The sequence below is a fragment of the Delphinapterus leucas genome, chromosome 6, assembly GCF_059928025.1.
Source record: "Delphinapterus leucas isolate spDelLeu-1000000601 "Yukka" chromosome 6, BTC_Dleu_Yukka2, whole genome shotgun sequence".
NCBI lineage: Eukaryota > Metazoa > Chordata > Mammalia > Artiodactyla > Monodontidae > Delphinapterus > Delphinapterus leucas.
In genome coordinates, this window is record NC_143134.1 from 54,369,436 (window position 1) to 54,380,403 (window position 10,968).

At 39.5% G+C, this 10,968-nt stretch overlaps 1 pseudogene; it reads right to left on the reverse strand.

The window, feature by feature from the left end:
* Positions 1 to 728: 728 nt before the first annotated feature.
* On the reverse strand, positions 729 to 6,838 carry LOC111163181 (origin recognition complex subunit 6 pseudogene; annotated as a pseudogene).
* Between the last annotated feature and the right edge of the window lie 4,130 nt (positions 6,839 to 10,968).

Here is a 10,968-nt window from a genome sequence, read left to right on the forward strand (position 1 = left end):
TCTACCTTACACTGGTCAAGTCTTATCTTAAGTGCATTCAGTTCAAGATATTGCAATTAAGAAAAATAGAGACAAACAAGAACACGTTCACTTGAGAAAAACCATGATAGTGAAATTAAAACCCTGACCTGGGGGAAAAATTGTTGAAGGAATTGGAGTTGGTAAATTCATTTAAGAAAGGTTTTGATGAAAATAAAAAGCTTAAAAATACGGAGGAAAATCATGTGGGGAAAAAACACTTGGTCTGTGGACAAGCATTTGAGAACCATTGGTTAAGATACCTGAGGACAATTCAAACCCCAGAAATTTGTCATTTAGGACATTATTGGATCTCCAAAGCATCTTCTGCAAAAACCAACAAGGCAGAGAAGCAGGTATCATTCTCCTCAAATTACAGGAGGGCATGATCAGTGATGGAGCCTGGTCTAGAACAAGGGTTTCTGAGCCTTTGTCCAATGTGCTTTCATTACCCAGCCTGCTATGAAATTCCTACCTTGGTAATCATTACAGAAGTAAAGGAAGTAAAAGTGACCCCAAAAATTTATTTTGATTTTTTTCTTCTACCCTATGATCCAAATACAGTTGCCACTAGCCTCAAGTGCAATAGTGTACCAACACATGGCTAGTGGAACTGAGAAACTGAAATTTTATTTTTGTTTAACTTAAGTTAATTGAAAAACTAAGTATAATTATTTTATATCAAACTAATATTTAATTCAGTTATTGGAAAACTTTAAGCATGTTTGAGGCATTTTGGATATATAAATTTAGTTTTTCAATATTATGAAATCTAAATATTATTTTCAAGGACAATTTAATATCCTAATTGACATGTGCTGTATGTAGGTGGAAAATATGCCCCAGAGAGCAAATATGTACATGAAAGGAGATGCAAAACATTTCAGTATTTTACATATTTATTATATGTTAAAATGTTTTAGGTATGTTGAGTTAAACAAAATATATTATTAAAATTAATTTCACCTCTTTCCTTTTACTTTTATAATGTCTTTATTACAAACTTATAATGATCTGTGTGGCTCACATTATATTTCTATTAGACATCCCTGTTCTATGTCATTCTGAAAAAGTTTGAAAAGGAGCTCAAACCTCTTTCTCCAAGCAGAGGCTGCCAGTAGTTCACTTTTCTATCAAACATGCCTGACTTAAGAAGGAAAGATGCAAACTCTGCTGAGAAGAGCAAGATCTCCAGCATTGCTCCCTCATCACCCCTCCAAGTATTGCAGGGGTTTTAGTAGAGCCCCTTAGGAATGCATAGTTCCCCTGCTGTAAGACACTCTCAGACAGCGAAATCGGACATTTCTGGAATGTATTAAATACAGGGAGAAATCCCTTCTCATTCCTGCACCTTTATTTCAGGTGAGTGGTGATCCCTTAGGTGGTTCACCTCTTTTGCTGTTGCCCTGTCTCCCCTTGGGTGGGACCGATCATAGAGGAGACCATTACCCTGTTCAATCCTCTGCAGGGGAAGCAGTAAAAATCAAGCTACATACACTTGAATGCCAGGAATGAAGTTTCAGAGAGCCTGGCTCTTCCCATCTCCTCCAGACTAAGCCCAAAAGCTCATAATTGGGAATTGTGGTTTGAGAAATAAGCTTGGAATACATCATTCCTTTCCTCTTCTTCTCTACCTGGCTATCTCCTGTTCATCCCAGTAAATTCTTCTTCTTTCAGTAAACATTTCCAAATCCCAACTGCTAAATTTCAGTGTCCTTTCCTCTATCTCCATCATACCCTGTGACTCCTTCTTTCATATTTATCACCACTGTCCACATCAAAGATCTCCTAGAATCTCCTGAGGTGTATTTCCTCATCATTGCCTGACATTCTTAAGGTAAAGGCCAAAATGCCAAGGACGTCCTGACTTTTGAGAGAATCTGACTAGTTTATGGGCCTAAGGGTAGTAAGCAAGGTGATGGCCTAGAGTATTTAACAGTGCTTCCCAATCCTCACATGCCAATTTCATGTTTTTTTACCATACCTGAGTTCCTCCAGAATTCTTATTAATATATCTTTCAATAGCTCATATTTTTCATTTAAATGTGTTTAAAGAAGAAACTTTACATCACTGACATAAATGGAAAACTAATATTTTTATATGCATTAAAAGAACAATCAGGGGCTTCCCTGGTGGCGCAGTGGTTAAGAATCCACCTGCCAATGCAGGGGACACGGGTTCGACCCCTGGTCCACAAAGATCCCACATGCTGCAGAGCAACTAAGCCCATGTGCCACAACTACTGAGCTTGTGCTCTAGAGCCCACGAGCCACAAATATTGAGCCCGTGTGCCACGACTACTGAAGCCCGCGTACCTAGAGCCCGTGCTCTGCAAGAAGAGAAGCTACTGCAATGAGAAGCCCGTGCACCGCAACAAAGACCCAACACAGCCCAAAATAAATTAATTAATTAATTTTTTTTTTAAGTACAAGCAGTCAAAATAAACATTTATCTACTACCACCTAAAATCCTCTCTTCTACCACCAGTGGTATACCCATTACATACAGGAATAATGATCTAGAACGTCATTGGCAGAACAGATGGAAATCTAAAGTGTGGACATGAACTTCCGAAAATTTCATGGCAAACTGATTTGGCTTAGCAAACCAGGTTTTTCAGAACGAAGACTTTCTCTGAACCACGATCCACAGATATGAAGATCCCCTCTCTGGACTCAGAGCCGAGCACAGGATGAGGAATAGGGAAGTACAGGAACCCAGTAAAGTCTAAGAAAAGCAAAACTCATTCTCCAACCCATTCCACTCCCAGCCTCTAGCTCCCAGCAGCGGCATCTCAGTGAGCAGCATACTGAGAGTATTGGCATGGACAAAGATTTTAACGGGGAGGCAACAGGAAGCAAACAGCTGAAGTCTGAAGTTTACTTCGCATGTGCTATGTATCCCAAAGCGGCCGATGGGTCCCTCAAGTGCTTCTCTACCTCCTCCGTCAAAGCCTTTATTTAGTGATAGTTTCATAATCCCCCTTAAAGCAGGTTCTGTGGATAAAATGAATTCAGCTTGACTTTTTCTTCTAAGTCATCTTTCTTATTTGGGAATTACTATTTTTAGCAGCACAATTTAGTTTCTCTTTATTCATGCATATGAAATGAAATAAAACTCATCCCTTTGGAAAATGATCTTAAAATTCTAGGACCTCAGATTTTATTAAAATCCCCCAGGTGCATATAATGACTTTAGATGTAGACTACACCGTAGTCTTCTGTACATGATCTTATTTCAACCAACTCTCAAATAGGAAAAACAAAACAAAACACTGGTATTAAAAAAAAAACTAAATTAAATAAACATGGATTTTGCATAATATATCCATAGAGATTTAGACAATTAGGATGGCAAAGAAAAAGAATTTCTGGTAGCTAAATGGATAAGAAACAAGCAGTTTCCTTCACACCAAGTAAAACTAAGAGTGCTGCAAAGAGGTTATTTTGAAGGCAGATTTCCACGAATTGTCAATCACTCTCGGATAACAGAAAATTACACCCATATTTCTTAGAAATCTCTCAGTTCCCTCCTTAGTGTGTAGTGCTTTGGTGGTAATGTTCCTCTTTGAGGTGGTGTTTGTTAAATACATGTGGCTTGATGTGAAAATGCTAGGGGATTTTTGCATACTTTCCTAGCCTAGATGCACATATGCTCTTAGAAATATTTTGCAGAGATAAATAATGGTTTAACACATGTTCTACATAATCTTTTTTTGCATATAAAAATAATATTTATTAACTTAGGTTGTACTATATATTTAGTCAAACCTAGAGATTAACACAAAAACTTAAGTAAAATCTTTAGACTCCATTCAGCTTGAATTTCATATTCTGGATAGGACAGGAGACTGTCTTTTGCTTAAAACAAAACAAGAAAGCAAAATAGCTTCAATGACATTTTGTAGGAGAGAGCAGACCTGTGGGGAGCCAAGGCTGAGCCAACCAGGCACTGTGGCTAATCTAACGAATTTGCTGCCCATGTGAGAGCCACCGTGCTCAGCCCCAATGCTGGCTTCTTTGCTATGAAGGATAGGATCCTTGTTATAAAAGTTCAAACAAATTTCCAAACCCTCACATCTTCCTTGACGTGGCAGATGCACTGCTGGTTTGCAGTACAGGTGGTCCGGGAGCTGAAATCACTCTGTTGTAGCCTTTTGTGCTTTGGCAGCATTTTCCAAAATTTTCCCTTTCCACTGTTCATAATCCTGTGTCAGATCTTCATCTTTTTGCGGTTTATGTGGGATCTCTACTACATTCTCTATTTCCGTTGCTGAAGGTTCAACCACTGTCTTCTTTTTCTTCCATGGTGGAGTAGCTGAATCTCCAGGCTCTCTGTCGATCTGCTGCCCAATCTTCTCTAACTGTTTACAGAGTCGATCAAACATGGCTTTTTTTACACCGGATGTGGCTGCCATTTTATTTTTGTCCACATTTAGCTTTAGAATCTTGCATGCTGAAAGTAGTGCAGCAGTGGTGAAAAGCGGCCTGGATAAGTCAAGATGCACGTGCTGTGTTTGTGGAAGACTGGACTCATAGCTTTGCAGTATCTTTGAAGCCATGTTCACTGCTTCTGTACAGCTAAACTGTACAGCTAGGTCTCTTATTCCAATATTCGAGTTCAGGCCCAGTAAACACTCAAAAGATTTAAGACAACTCTGATACATCTTCTTGTTCAAACCAGAAAGTTTAATTAAATAAGCCCTGTCCAAGGAGCACTTCATGCAGGAAGCTCAGCACCTCCGGCTCGGCGATGCCCAGACGCGGGGCTAAACGCCGGATCAGACCAGGCTCCATGGCGCATACAAAGACTACCTACATAATCTTTTTGAATAGTGGAAATATTGCTCTAAAAATTAATAGCTCTTTAGAGGGAAAGGATTATTTTCTTGGTAGAAGAAACTATATATTGACAATAGCTCTTTTCAACATGTATAACTATTCCCTTTTTACTATTTTGCCTGAAACATCTGACAAATATTGCTTTTCTAGGACCCTTTATAAAGTATGAAGGCAAAATCAGTTAGCCTCCCAGAAATTAATAAGCAGAGAAAATAATATTTTAATTAACGGTAGGGCCAGTACAAAAATATAACAATTTTTACTATGCACAGAAAAGGAATGATCTATAATATTATTAACTTTTAATGTTATTGTACTATATTAACATGAACTTTCACATTCTTGCTTTCTACCCTCAGAGACTTTCATATTCATTATCTCCTTTCAGTTTCTATGAAATAAGACAGCAATATTACCCTGAATTTAACTATGAATAAGTGGAAGTCTAGAGAAGTTAAATACTTTTCCCCAAGTTACAAAGCAAGGTAGTAGTTAACTAGGACAAATTCTACCACTTTATCTTATGGTCAAATGAAATTATCAAACTATGGTGCATCTTCATACTGTGTGTCAACCTTACAAGTTAGAGTGTCTCCTGCTCCTGCCATTTTTCTTCTTTGGAACCTTATGTATCACTTGAACACAGTCCCAAGAAAACCTCACTAATACTATATTACCTAATAACATTTATTCAAGCTATGCTGTAAATGATCACCATGTTGGGTGATCATTTGAGGGAGATATCATTATTCCCATTTGACTGATGACAAAGCTGAGGCTCAGAGAGCTTAAGTCACATGTGCACGGTCAGACAGGCAAGAATGGTTAGAGAAGAAATGGAATCTGGCTCCAGCAAACTGCAGAGCCAGCATCTTTGTTCCTCTCCAAGACTCCTCAAGTGAGATCATGGAACTCCAGAGTCATTCTCCAGCAAATGGAATTGTTCAAATGTAGACAGGCTAAGAAACTGACCAAAGCTGGTCTTTATACAAGCTAGAAAATTACTTCGGTGAGTCAAATGAATTGTTATATTACAAAAAGATTATCCAAAAGAATACATCAAGCATTAATTAATGTCTCATAATGTCTTATAAAGAAAAATATTAGCAAGTTGTTATTAACCTCAGAGGTAATCTGAAAAGACCCAAAGTTATCCATAGTGATCACTGTGGTGCAGATCTCCTGAAGACTAACGATCCAAATCCAATTCTATTTGGGCAGGAATGTGCCTTTGTATACATATGTGGTTCCCAATCTGCTGTACTTCTCAGGACTCTGCTCTATTCCTCCCTCTGACTGTTGGACACTATGGCATCACCTCTCCAACCGATGTACAGTGACAGATCATCCCTCTGTCTAATCCCACTCCTATTTGGAATCACACATTCCCTGGATTAGAAAGCATTGTTTAATACTTCGGAGCAGCAAACAATATCAAATTGCATCTGAGAATACAAAAGTAAGTAAGCAATAGTGATTAGAAATAATCATTCTCTTTTGCAACACCTAGCCCATAATTGGTGTTCAGTTAAGTATCTGTGAAGCTGAGCCCAATAATATCAAAACAGTTCAAGAGGAAGCTTACCCCAGGGAAGAGAGCCATATGTAAGATCCACAATGGATCATTGAAAATTCGGTGTGCTTATGCTTAGAACCATAGAAATGGAGGAAGATTTAGAGACAGTTATATCACGTGAACAACTAAGGCCCAAAGAGATAGACCCAGGTCACAAACGTAATTAGTGGCAAAAGTGGGCCATGAACCAACGAGTCTTGGTCACATGCTCTTTCTAAAAACATTGTCATGTAGAAATGTATTTTTAAAATAAACTCAATTGTACTCTCAAATATGTGGTTACTGCAAAGCAGATCTCTAAGTACATGTATGTTTATCACATGCAGATAATTTTTAAATGCTGGATATTCCTAAGCCTGACCTGAGTCAAGAGACCTGGGTTCAAGTCTCAATTTTTTTTTTTTTTTTGCCGTACGCGGGCCTGTCACTGTTGTGGCCTCTCCCGTTGCGGAGCACAGGCTCCGGACGCGCAGACTCAGTGGCCATGGCTCACGGGCCCAGCCGCTCCGCGGCATGTGGGATCTTCCCAGACCGGGGCACAAACCCATGTCCCCTGCATCGGCAGGCGGACTCTCAACCACTGTGCCACCAGGGAAGACCAAGTCTCAATTTTTAACTAGCCCCTTGATAGCAAGTCACTTTGCCATGCTGGATATTGGTCTCCTGAACTGTAAAATGAAGATGCCAGATGTAACTGTTAGGTTACAACTGACCAAAAAAAAAAAAAAAAAAATCATACTGACTTAAGCAGAAAATTCAAACTGACTTATGTCCAGAAGTAGACATGTTTCAGATGGGTCTTAAACCAAGGATTGCATCATGTCACCAGGATCTAATCTTCTCCTATCTGCCTGCTATGTTCCTCTATATTGGCTGTGCTTTTAGGCTCCATGTGTCACAAGATGGCTGCCAGCTACTCTAGGCCTGTCTCCTCTACAAGTCCTCTGAGTTAGGTAAAATCAACAACTACACTGGACAAAATGCCTTTAAGATCACTAACATTTGCATTGATTTCTGGTTCTATGAGATCCTATTAATGTCTATCTTAGATTATAAGAATATAGGAACTGTTTGGAGGAATGTTAGTAGCTCTCTGTACCCCCAAAGGAAGAAATTTGTTACGTTTCCACTGCCATGGCCATGATGTAACACACACTTCATGGTGTGCCTCACACTTCCTAGTTGTAGTTTCCTCCATGTACTCTATTGTCAAATGTCATTTTGCCTTTGAATACACTCTTCCCTCTGTCTGGGATGCCCTTATTCTTCCTTGTCTGTCTGACAAAAGCTTACTCACTGAACAATACATCACTTTCCCTGGGAAATCTTCCCTGATTACAACCCTCCACTCAAGTGAAATTGATCACTCAGTTGTACTTAGGCCTTCCTACCTACCTGGACTGGAATATATGTCATATTGTATAGTATTCATTTATCTACATGTCTTCTCCAAGGAGTATTAACATTTGGAGGTGAGGAACCATGCCTTATTCATCTTTATGTCCCCAGTGCCAAATAACAGTGCCTGAAAGATAGCAATCATTCAATAAATTTTGATGAATCAATCAATGAATCAATAAAATCTAGTTCCTCTGAACTAGAACATTATGGACTCCCCTTCTGTCACCTAAAACACAATTTAAAATAATGCATCTCCCTCCCACACCTCACTCCAACTCTCTGACAATAGCAAATCATTTTACAGTCTTGTATGTTCATAAAGCAGAGTTGATCCTGCTTTCTAACCATTTTTAGGACAAATGTTTATCTGGTTTTCACAAAATGAATGGGATTCCACCACCACTAAATCTGAGGCGTCTGGGCATTAGAAAATATGCTCCCCAATACCCGTACAATTATATAGGTATATCTCAGTATTGCATTCATTTTCGTAGGAGTTCTTTGATGAGAATACTGGAGAATACTTTTAATAGAGTTTGTTGAATGTACAATTTGTGTTGCCTATCAATATTCCTCAGCGATGGTGGTTAATTTGAGAAAAAAATTCTGTGTGCTTTGGGAATCTGTTAAGTAATAATATTCCCCCTCATCTTCCATAGCCAGAGGTTATTATGCCAGAGGACTCTAGGGTGCAAAACCTTGCATTAGGGAACCGCAGGACGGGAAGCTGCGTGTAGGGTTATCACTCTATGGGCCCCACCTATATTCTACCTCATTATTTTTATACAGGGAGAATTAAAGCTTACAAAAAGAAAAGAAAGGTAATGTTCAAAGAGGAAGGCAGGCCATCGCTCTTGTCTTGGTTATCGGAATGTGGAAATTAACTTCTGATGACATCTATAGCTACCAGCAAGCAAGACCAAAGCATGGGTCCCTGGAACAATTTCCATGATTCACTGTCGCCTAGGAAAAGCTCAGCTTAATGGGTTGTAGTACTGACTTGGGTGTGGCTATTACTTCTTAGACCTCAATTAATAGATTGACCACCAGTTTACTGCCTGCCTTGGAACTTAAGGAACCAAGGAATTTAGTGGGATATACTATCTAAGCTCAATGATGTTTCATTTGCTTGACTCACTGACCATGACCTGGGAAAACAAACAAACAAACAAATTCCAAAATCATCTACATCTACCAAAAGAGCTCATTTGGTGTTATAATACTGATATCATTGCGATTACAAATCCACTTAGAGACCACCCACTACACCACTGGAAAAGAGTCCAATAGAGGCCTCTTAAGAGTTCACCCTCACACTCCTGCTCTAGAGGCTCCACCTTTCAGGTTCCTTGAACAAATCATGCTCTCTCTCAAATCCAGGCTTGGAGCATACTGTCCCATCTGCCTGGAACGCACTTCTCTCACTGCCTTTCTGATCCCTCCGTTTCACCTAGTCAAATCTTGTTTTCCTTCAGCTCACAGTTCTCCGGGAATACCTCCCATGATCTCCTGGACTCAATTATACCTCCTCGCATCTAGAACTTTTCCTTCCCTAACACTTGTCACACCTATAGTTATTTGTTCAGTGTTTGCCTTCCTGGATTGATTGTAAAGTCCATGAAGGCCAGGATCCTTTCTGTCTTGTTCACAGATGTGAACAAGAAAGTGGGAGCATGGAGTAGTCTTATTAAATTTGGGGAGAATTAGGAGAAAGTTCTCTTACACAAATAGCAAAAAGGGGGAATATCTGGGAAAGGAAGAAAAAGTGAAACCAAAACGAACATTTCAATATATAGTAATTCCCTCTTATGTACCAGGCACTGGACTATGATATGCTTGGGGACTGCAAAGTCCAACAAGTCATGGTTCCTGCTCAATAAATTATGGTTGTCTTGTTCGAGTCAGAAAACAATAGGTTGATGAAACAAAAGGAAATTCGGATTCCTGAATTGGGGAGAAAAGACAGCCTTTGAATATTTTCAGATTTCATTGATTCATTTTACCTTCTTTACCTGCAACCCAAAATATACTCTGAATTCAAATTTGTGTTTTGTAGCTGAATATGGAAAGTAAAGGCCTGTTTCTTAAGATTTATAAAGACATTTGTGGGCTCTTTGCTTTGTACATTATAGTATTCTTTCAAAAAACAGGTCAATCAACAAACATTATGGAACCCCTGCTATGGGGCCAGCACCATGCTTACCGCTGCAGGCTGTAGAGTTTAAAAGAGATGCTTTATCCTGCCTTCACATCTCAGCTCTCCACATCCTTCCTAGATGCATAGCTGCTTGTGTTTGTGTATTTACCTTTTCATCTTCCCTTTAAATCAGCACTCTGTAATTGCAGTAACACATTTTGGTGCTGTGTTAGGTGAGGAAGCTGAGATAGTTGCTTGCATGACTCAACAGAGCTCATGTTCTCCCAAGTTTCTTTTATTTAACATTCCATCCTCATTCTGACCACACTGCCTTGGCAGCACCACTAAGTACCAAAGATGACAATGATTAAGTCCTGTCTCCTGAATAGAAGATACATTACAGATCTGTTTTCTTACAGTAAGGAAAATAATGCTAGTCGCCATCTGAATATTAGAGACTGTACAATTCTACCAAAAAAACACTCCTGTATTAAATTTCCACTGGCCTACCAAAAAAAAAAAAGAAAGAAAGAAAGATCAAAGAATGTGTTTATCTTAGTAATTGGAGTTTTTCTTCCAGAAGCTGGCTCTGCAGAGGGGGACTGTAAAAAAACAAACAAACAAACAAACAAAAAACCTCTCCTCCCTATGCTTTGATGGGGACACCCCATGGAGCTCAAAGTGACATGACAAAAGATAAGCGTAGGTTTTTGGAAATTCTCAAGAAGCCAGGAAAGTAGAAGTACCAAAGCAGAAAATGTAAGTTGAACAAGAATTTAAACAAATTAATGTTTACTTGGTAGATATCCACCCTTCATCCCCCAGATGGTACAAATTCTAGAGACGTAAAAGAACTTGGGGTTGGGCTTCCCTGGTGGCGCAGTGGTTGAGAGTCCGCCTGCCGATGCAGGGGACACGGGTTCGTGCCCCGGTCCGGGAAGATTCCCACATGCCGCGGAGCGGCTGGGCCCGTGAGCCATGGCCGCTGGGCCTG